Source organism: Vicia villosa, linkage group LG5, assembly GCF_029867415.1.
Source record: "Vicia villosa cultivar HV-30 ecotype Madison, WI linkage group LG5, Vvil1.0, whole genome shotgun sequence".
Taxonomy (NCBI): Eukaryota; Viridiplantae; Streptophyta; class Magnoliopsida; order Fabales; family Fabaceae; genus Vicia; species Vicia villosa.
Window position 1 is genome coordinate 76,822,533 of NC_081184.1, and position 9,535 is coordinate 76,832,067.

The window sequence follows — 9,535 nt, forward strand, 5'->3', positions numbered from 1 at the left end:
TTCAAAATCAAGTGCAAAGGACCAATGAGACATTCAAAGAGTATGCTCAAAGGTGGAGAGAAATGGCTGCTCAAGTGAATCCACCACTTTCTGAATCCGAACTGGTTGACATGTTCATGAACACTCTTCAAGGACATTACTATGAGAGAATGGTTGGTAGTGTTTCTTCTGGTTTCTCCGATCTAGTCAGGATTGGTGAAAGAATTGAGAATGGTTTGAAAATTGGTAAGATCCAGAATCCCGCCAATGCTGCTGCTGCAAACCAATATGGGTACAAGAAACCTCAGGGTAACTTTGTCAAGAAGAAAGAAGGCGAGACCAGTGCCACCTATGCTCAAGATCAAACTCCTTGCTATCAAGTGGCCGCCACCGCCCCTCAAGCTTATGTGGCACCTGTTGGTCAACAACCTTGGGTCCCTTATCAACAATATGTCCAACAACAACAACAAGGTTTCCAACAACAAGGTTATCAACAGAGACAAGGTCAACAGAGGCAGAATAGGCCTAAAAGGGTGTATGATCGTGTACCAATGACCTATAGCCAACTTCTCGCCGCCTTGCTTGATCAAAAACTGATTCAATTAGCTGAAGCGAGGCCTCCTCCTGATCCTCTCCCTCCAAATTACAAGATTAATGCCAGGTGTGAATTCCACTCTGGAGGATCTGGTCACACCACTGAAGAGTGCAGAGTTCTCAAAGACAAGGTTCAGGATCTGCTTGATGCAAAGGAGATTACATTCACACCTGCGGCACCTAATGTGGTCAACAATCCCATGCCACCTCACAATGGAGCTTCCACCAGTGGAACATGAAGACTTTTATGTTTGTCAGAAAACATTTCATTTGCATTAGAATAAGGCCAAACTTGCCATTGTATAGATTTCTTTAGTATTTTCAATTGTACTACTTTTGTTGTTATCAAGTACTATCCATTGTAAGAAACTCATTCTGTTTGAATAAATAAAAATGTAATATACATGTTTTTCTCAAATCATTTCATCTTTGTCATTATGTTCATCGATACTTCACTCATTTGTCTTAAGCAACTAAAAAAGGAGAATGATGAAAATCAAAAACACATGAATCACTAATTGTATGCCTTTGGAACAAGATCCTGCTGACGATGTACAGGCATTGTTTCCATTCCTAAACACCGGAGTTATAAGGAAGTGAAACCCTCGTCAACCCCTTTGAGCCTAAGGAGTAGTAGTTTCTTTCAAAAATACAAAACCCTCAATCTTAACCAGGGGCAGGGTAGTCTTCAGTTAGTGCGACCGAGCGCTCAACTTTCAGGTATTCCATCAGAGGATCAATCATATCTCAGATCTCACAACAAAAAAAGAAGAGCACAATCCACAATGGATGTCTCCCATTCACTGAGAAGAAGGCAGTCACAACCTTTTCATCAAGTCAATCACCAAAGTCATGCAACTTGTTCCCGAACGAGACAAAAAAGAATGAAAAGAAAGTTATGAATCATGATAAAAAAAAAAGAAAGAAACAATAGCCCGCTAAGTCAAAAGAAAAAAGAAAAGCTTTGAAGCAATTGACTTAGGCAAAAATTAGGGCATATCCCGCTGGACAACGAAAACCAAAATCAAAAAAAAAAAACTTTCTGTCCAGGCAAAAGTTAGGGAAAGCAAAAGAAAAGAACAAGAACAAAAATCCTCCAAGGGACAAGTTGTTGTGACCATCAACAAAAGCACCAAAGGGTGACTGCCACCTCCATCAAAGCTAGATCCTCATTCATCACAACCTTCCTGAAAGACGAATACTCGTGTCAAACTAACTGAACGTAGGACTGGAGGACATCACGAAGAAGGGGTGGGTTAAGTAGAACTTGAGCCTTTATCCTTTGTTTCTCAAACCGTGAACCCGGCCACGTTACAACCCTCAAAAGTCCTAATTGAAGTAGGGTTTGTTCCGAAAGCATACAAACTGTAAAATCATGTCAAACTGACTCCTAATGTTGCTGTGTCACTTGTGTTAGTATCAGTACAACATTTCGGCAAATAAAACTTTTCCTTTGAGATTAACATGTGTATTGCATTCTCATTATCTTTTCCAAAACAGAATTGTCTCCAATCTGAAAGCAAGTACTTGATACCAAGGAAAGTTCAACATTGAAACTCCATCGAGTAATCTTACAAAGGCAAAGGTTGGTCATCTGCAAAGCAAATATCTGAAGCATCCATTTGGTGGAATAGTTCCTTTCAATATGGGGCATTCATCCATGATCTACACTAGGGCAGACCATCCCAAATCTCCATGATTCAAGCATTATCAAAGTACTATCTCAAGAGATCATACACGCTGGGGCAAGATAGAAACAAGTCATCTTCAATCAAGTGTCAGATATCAAGACAAGTGTCGAGGAGTCAAGCCAAACACCTCACCCTCAGGAGTCCTGTACTTCAAGCTATGACCTTTCCATAAAGGCATTCTCCATCCACTCCTTATATCCTGGAAGCAATCATTCCATTCATCATCATACATGCATCATGCATATCATTGCATTCTCATTGGCATATCTCCCTCAATAATCCAATCATCAACAAAGCTGGGGCATCCACCCTATCTTGAATCAAGCAGAGTTCAGAACTCCATCTAATCTACACCATACAGAGCAGAAACCCTGAACATCCAATCAGTACACTGCATATAGCAATCATTGCATAGCATCTCCAGAAGTGCACAAATAAATCAAACATTTGCATGTGAAGCATAAGCCAAGTTACTCATCAGATGAGGTCCCTACAAGCAATCAATTGATATTCCACTGGATCACTCAGAGTTACCATTGTGGTGTCATCCCCCAAAGTCAATCATGTTCATCTTTCTTCAACCCAGAGTTGATACTTTTGTGTTCAACACAGAGTTGACTTTCCATTCATCTTTTAACTCCGAGTTAATTATCTTTTCCCTCTCGACCCAGAGTTGATGGTTATCTCTTATTTTATTCAACCCAGAGTTGATCTTTTTCTTGTTCCTTTCTCAACCCAGAGTTGAAGGATATCTTTTCTTTTATTCAACCCAGAGTTGATCTTATTTCTCCTTCTCACTCAACCCAGAGTTGACGGTTACTCCTAATTGTCTATCTTCCCTCTTTCAACCCAGAGTTGAATTACTTTCTCTCAACCCAGAGTTGATCTTCTTTCTTTCTCTCAACCCAGAGTTAATCTTCTTTCTCAACCCAGAGTTGACTTCCTTTTCTTCTTCAACCCAGAGTTGATACCCTTGCTCAACCCGGAGTTAATGCCTATATCTCATCCCATTAATATTGATTTCCTTTTTCATTCTCAATCCAGAATTGATGTTTACCTCTTATTCAACCCAGAGTTGACTTTCCTTTATTCTTCAACCTAGAGTTGACCCACTTGTCTTCTTCAACCCAGAGTTGACGGTATCTCTTGTTTCCTTTTCCCGCTCAACCCAGAGTTGACGGTTATCTTTTATTCAACCCAGAGTTGATCCTTCTCCCACTCAACCCAGAGTTGACGGTTATATTTTATTCAACCCAGAGTTGATCCTTCTACCACTGAACCCAGAGTTGATGGTTATCTTTTTACTCAACCCAGAGTTGACGGTTATATTTTTCCTTTCCCACTCAACCCAGAGTTGATGGTTATCTTTTTACTCAACCCAGAGTTGACGGTTATTTCTAATTGTTCATCTTTCTGCTTTCAACCCACAGTCATTATCCAACTACCTTCTCTCAACCCAAAGTTGACTTTCTTCCTTTCTTTCTCAACCCAGAGTTGACTTCCCTTTATTCTTTGACCCAGAGTTGCCTCCCTTTTCTTTTTCAACCCAGAGTTGATGTTCAGTTCATTTCTAACTCAGAGTTAATTTGATCAATCCAGAATTGATACATTCTTCCTCAATGGAGTTGACACCATCTTTTCCTCCAGTGGATTCCATCTTCCTTCAAGCAAATTTTCAGGTTCACTTGGTATTTAATCATCTTCTACCTTGAATGTTCGAAAGGCTAGCGCCAATCTCACCTTCAGAATTAAGACGATTAAATAGGGGCAGCTGTTGCACCCCAAAATTTGCCCATCTGATTTTATCCTAATTGGCGTAAGCTTTACATTTCATACGCATACTTTCATTAGGTCTTTCACATAACACATGCATCATTAATCAACAATTGACATTGGGATCAAGGATTTTGGATTATTAAGGTTTCATATTGATTTTGAGGTGTACATATCAAACAAAGACTGATTCATTTGGTTCTCCTGTGCGATTTGAACTGGAACTTAAAGAGTTTACGATTGTTCTTGTGGATTAAGGATTTCGAAGAGTTGGAATTTTACTATTGTTTCTAGGTCCTCATTTAAGGTAGATTCAAACTATTTCTGCATCATCCAAATTCTATATTCTACGTCATTCGTCATTGTAAAAAATGTAAACACGCTCATTGGTTCAAATACTAGCATTATCCACCAACCATCATCATTCAAGTGTCCAAAACACGCATCCATTACGAAAAAATTCATATCATACTTCAATCATTCACATTACATCAAAGTCCACACATTTCAAATACCATATTATACACAGCAGGTCCACATACACCAGTTCAAAAACCTATTACTAATACAAGCCTAAGTCTAAACCGCAGAGTCCTTCTTCCCATTCCATCACCCTTCAAGTCCAATGCCATATACTTGCTGCAGTCCTGCATACAAAAAAGAGAGAACAGCATCACTATTTAAATCCACAAACAGCCATATACAAAATCCATCAAGCATACAAGAACATCCTTGCATCAGTTCAAAAAAAAAAGGAAAGAGATTACTCATCAACAGCAAACATCAATGACTCACAGTCGACATTACTTCAGCAACAGCAGCTATTAAAAACATCCCTGCAGCATTCCAAAAAACAAAAAATGGCATTCAAGCAGTTCTAATTATCAACCCAGCAGCATTCCATTAACCAACATCTCTAACCACCTATTACTATCACATAAAAACCTACAACAGCCACATTCAAAACATAACTATACAAAACCAGTTCCAATACACTCAACCACACAATGACCAATCACATTACAAAACCAATAAGAAAAACCAGAAAAAAATCACTGACAGTTCCAAGCTAATTCACACAATTAACAGAATTTAACTAAATTCCCTAACTACCACTTCCTAACCAATTTCAGTTTTACAGGTAACTAACCTATCCTAACAACCTAACTATTTCTAACTAATTCTAACCTATTTTTGTAACAAACTTTTCTAACCTATAACAGAAAAATAGAATCGGTTATCAGTCTAACTACCAGAACCACCCTCTAACACATAACCGAATCAGTTATAAACTCCTAACTACCAAAAGATCAGTTACATTTCATAACAGCTAACAGAGTCATAACAGAAAATCAGAAGAGAGTAACAGAAAAATTCAGAGGGAGAATTTACCTGAAGAATATCTATAAATCAGAACTTCCATTCATCACTTTCCTCTCCACCATTTTTTCACAATTTCTTCAATCTTCACTTCACCTTCACACATTCCACGATTCACTCTCCCTCTGAAATTCACCATCTTCATCTCCAATCACTCTTCTCCCTCTCTGCATCTTCTCATTCTCATCACTCTCTCCATTCCCCAACCATTTTTCACATACTCATCAATCTCAATTCATCATCTTCATCTCCACTCCACCATTTCTCTGCACAATCACCAACAAACTCCACAATCTTCATACTTCAGAAACTCATCATCAAATCACCATCGTTTAACTGAATCTTCAATTATCTTGCAACTTCAATCATCAACTCCATCTTCTCCACGTAGAAGCTTCAAGCCGCGATTCACATCCATCTCTGCAACAACATTAAAGCAGCAATAATAATATCATCATCATCGCAAGCAACGTATCCAAGACAAAATTCAGAAATCAAAGATCAAAAGAAAAAAGAATAGTAGAAGAAGAAGATAGCGCAAGCAATAACAAAGAGAAGGCGTGGAAATCTAAAGCTCACCGGAAGAATTCATCAATTTCCTCAATTGCGTTTATTTCGCACACTGAAGAGCTTCTGATTCTCCCCTCCGGTTTTCCTCAACGATTCGCCATCTTCGTCATCCAGGTAAGTCTTCAAATCGACTCCTCCTTCTTCATCTCTTGCTGCGTTTTTGATGTTGTGGTGTAGTATTAAGCTCCTTGAACGATTCCCCCATGGTCTTGCTCTGTGATTCGCAGTGGTTTGCATTTAATCTCGTCGTTGGTTAGGCCTAGGGTTTGCTTTTGATCCGTATTATGAGGAATCGTGTTAAACTAAATCCGAAATTAGGAAGAGAGAGGGAGAATCTGAGAAGCGTAGAGTTCGATCACCGCCGCCACCGTAGGGGATTACCGGCGCGGCGGAATCTCCATGAATGTGAGGGAGGCGTGAGAACGAGAGAGTGAGGAGATGAAACGTTGTAACGTAAAAAAAAAAAACCTATTTCCTCTTTCTATTTCGTTTATTTTTTGATTAATTTTATTTAATTAATTAATTTTGTTAATTAATCTGAGTGAAAATAATCATGGATCATTTAGTTCCTTGGGCCGGATTGCTATTCATCACCCTCACAGAGCCCATATTTCGTTCTTGCAATTGAATCCGTGAACAAAAGAACGCCCCTTGGGCCAAATTCATCATGGGCCCTGCGCCCAGTTACTTATCACACCTCTATTCTCAGTTCACGCCCCCTGTTTGCATTTCATTTTAAATTCTATTAGTTTCTTTTGCCATTTCTTTTTTGTAGTAAAAACACTAATTTTCTCCTATTATTTTAGACTTTAGTACATAATTTTCCATATAAAAAATAATCACTAAAAATATTAGTTTTTAGGCTATTTGTTTTTTAGTCTTTTTACTTGACTTGTAATTCAATTTCTCCCATAAAAATCAATATAAAAAATAGTAGTATTTTTGGTTCATTTTTGTACTATATTCTTGACTTGTCATTACATGCTTATGTATAATTTTGTACCATTGTATCCTTACTCAATTTTGCTCATGTATCTTACTTATGTGACTTTTACTTTCATATTCCTTTTATTCCTAACCTTAGGTAGAAACCATGATAACATTAGGTAGAAATTCCCTTCATACTTAGGCTAGTTTCTTTTCCTTTTCAACTTTAAAACACCTAACAACTATCCAAATTAAATCCCATAAAAAACACCAAGAAAATACTAAAAGTCATTAATAAAAAAGTGAAAATCATTAAAAAGGGAATGGAAGCTTGAATCTCCCTTGCTTTAGGGAATCATTCGAGTGCTTGGATCTCCCTTGCTTTAGGGAACCATTCGGGCGTAAGTTCCCAAATTCTAAAAAACACAAACCAAAGAGCAACTCGAGTCTCCCTTGCTTTAGGGTGCAACTTGAACGCTCAAACTCTTTTCTCTATCTCGCCTCCGAGGCATTCTTTAATCGGACACGTTATTTCCGCTCCATTCCCAGCTTAAGACTCCAGAGGTCGAGCAGCGGAGTGCGAATGTAACTTCGTCCACTAAAAAACACAAAAACAAACAAAAACTAAAGAGCCGAACTACGGCGCTCTGATTCCTGAAAAGGATACGTAGGCATTGGGTCGCGGGGCCTAAGCGAGCACAACTATTTATAAACCTTATTTTCCCCGTGTTTCTTTTTCATTCATTTGCATGCATTCCCTTAGTAATTAAGCTTTAGATTTATACACCCTTTAGATAGCAACAAACATAGGTGGATACCATCGAGTACGATGGGCGTGAGGGGTGCTAGTACCTTCCCCTTGCGTAACCGACTCCCGTACCTTATCTCTGGTCGAAAGACCTCGTTCTTATCCATCTTAGGTTTTCTGATATTCCTTTCCCTCTTTGGGATAAATATATTGGTGGCGACTCTGTTCATTTTCGCGAGCGTGCGACAGTCAATTCAAACTTGGCGTGCGTTTTTAATCAATGTTCGTATATTATATATTATTCTTTGAATGCGTATGGTAATCAAATACAAAACGCGCTAGAGTTGGTAAGGACGTTGGTTGATGAAGCTAAGGGTGTGGGTTCGATCCCATGCCTCAACGTTATTTTTTCACAAATTTCCAACTACAGATCCTATGCACATCACTTGTCAAAGACCATCACGCGCCTCCAGCCACCAGCCTTCAGATCCTTCCAGATTCAGATCCAACGCATCACAACCCAAGGGCGCACCATGGTCATTCAGGAATATGTAACACCAGATCACAAGCGCCAGGTTTTTTATATAATTATTTATTTTTATTTTTTTGTTGTTAATGTTAATTGTTTCTTTTATAATTTTCTTAAACTAATTCTTTTTTAATTACCTTTTTCATAAAAAATAATAAAATTGTTTTTTTTAATTTAGATTAATTTAGTTAATAATTAAATAGTTAGGTTAATTTAGGTTAATTAATTTAATTAGGTTAAATAATTAGAATAAATTAGGATTAATTAATTAATTTGATTTAAAAATGAATTAGGGTTTAATAAAATAATTTAATCAGGATTAGTCAATTTTTAAAATTAATTAGGTTAAAACCAATAATTAATTTTTAGGGTTTGTCTAGCCTCGATTATTTTAGAAACCCTAGTAGCCATAGGAGTCTTAGGTAGGCGTTGTCCATTAACTATAGGTCTAGGGTTCTTTCCCCCAAACATTTTAGCCACTAATTTGTTTTCAAACTGTTTTTGCTAACCATTTAATTCCTTTTTGTTTTCTAACCCCAATATTATTACTTGTGGCTAACCCATTTCTTGTCTTATTATCACTGTTACTATTATTGTTATCAATTTATTTCCCCCCTTCCCATGGTTTTTATTATGTAATTGCTTCCAGGTTGTATTGTTTGCCCATAAGGCTTACTTCTTTGCATTTAGTTTTGCTATAAAACTTGTGCTGCTTTTTTGCCATAACTGCGTGGTTAGTAATTCTAGGGAGTGCAAGCCTAATGAACATAGCTCACTAAAAAGATAATTTTTTTTAATACAATTCACGTGATTGGTGCACACACACCTTTAAGGTTATCCCTCTTGTTGCCTTGTTTCCTGTTGCCTTGTGAATTTAAAAATAGTCAAGTCCCTCGGATACGAGGATGCCTCAGCAAATGTTGCCCTCAGTTCATTATCGTCACTAAAGATCATAAGCCCCTTCAATGTTGCCTTCGGTTATATGATCTTGTCCCTCAAGGTTGCCTACGATATGATGATGATAGTCCCTTTCGATTGCTGAGGTATCCTCATTGGTTGCCTAAAATGACTATTTTATCCTTCCCTTAGACTACCTGCCCTCTTTATGGCAGGGTCAGTCTTATGGCGAACGATAACCTCGATGACCCTTTACATCCAATAAAAGGACTTCCTACCCTCCTATGGTATGGATAGCCTTGAAAAGCTAAAAGAACAGAAACTTTTAATTTTATGGTAATTGCTTCTAATTGCTTGCTCTGGTTTAAATATAAACTTTCCTTTTTTCAAAAAAAACCTTCAAAAAGGATATACTTATTTTACACGCTAAAGTCTTTAACACTTTCA

General features: G+C 37.8%; 1 long non-coding RNA gene across 5 annotated transcripts; it reads right to left on the minus strand.

Annotated features, from left to right (window-relative positions):
* Positions 1-3,832: 3,832 nt before the first annotated feature.
* On the minus strand, positions 3,833-6,470 carry LOC131601772 (uncharacterized). Of its 5 annotated transcripts, XR_009283836.1 has the most exons (4): positions 5,997-6,463; positions 5,430-5,837; positions 4,833-4,873; positions 3,881-4,684 (listed from the first exon to the last, which is right to left on the minus strand). It is a non-coding gene; the product is annotated as an uncharacterized LOC131601772 (long non-coding RNA). The 5 variants fall into 5 exon arrangements; XR_009283834.1 differs by having other exon boundaries at positions 3,833-4,684; positions 4,805-5,837; positions 5,997-6,470; XR_009283835.1 differs by having other exon boundaries at positions 3,835-4,684; positions 4,833-5,837; positions 5,997-6,470.
* Positions 6,471-9,535: the final 3,065 nt, after the last annotated feature.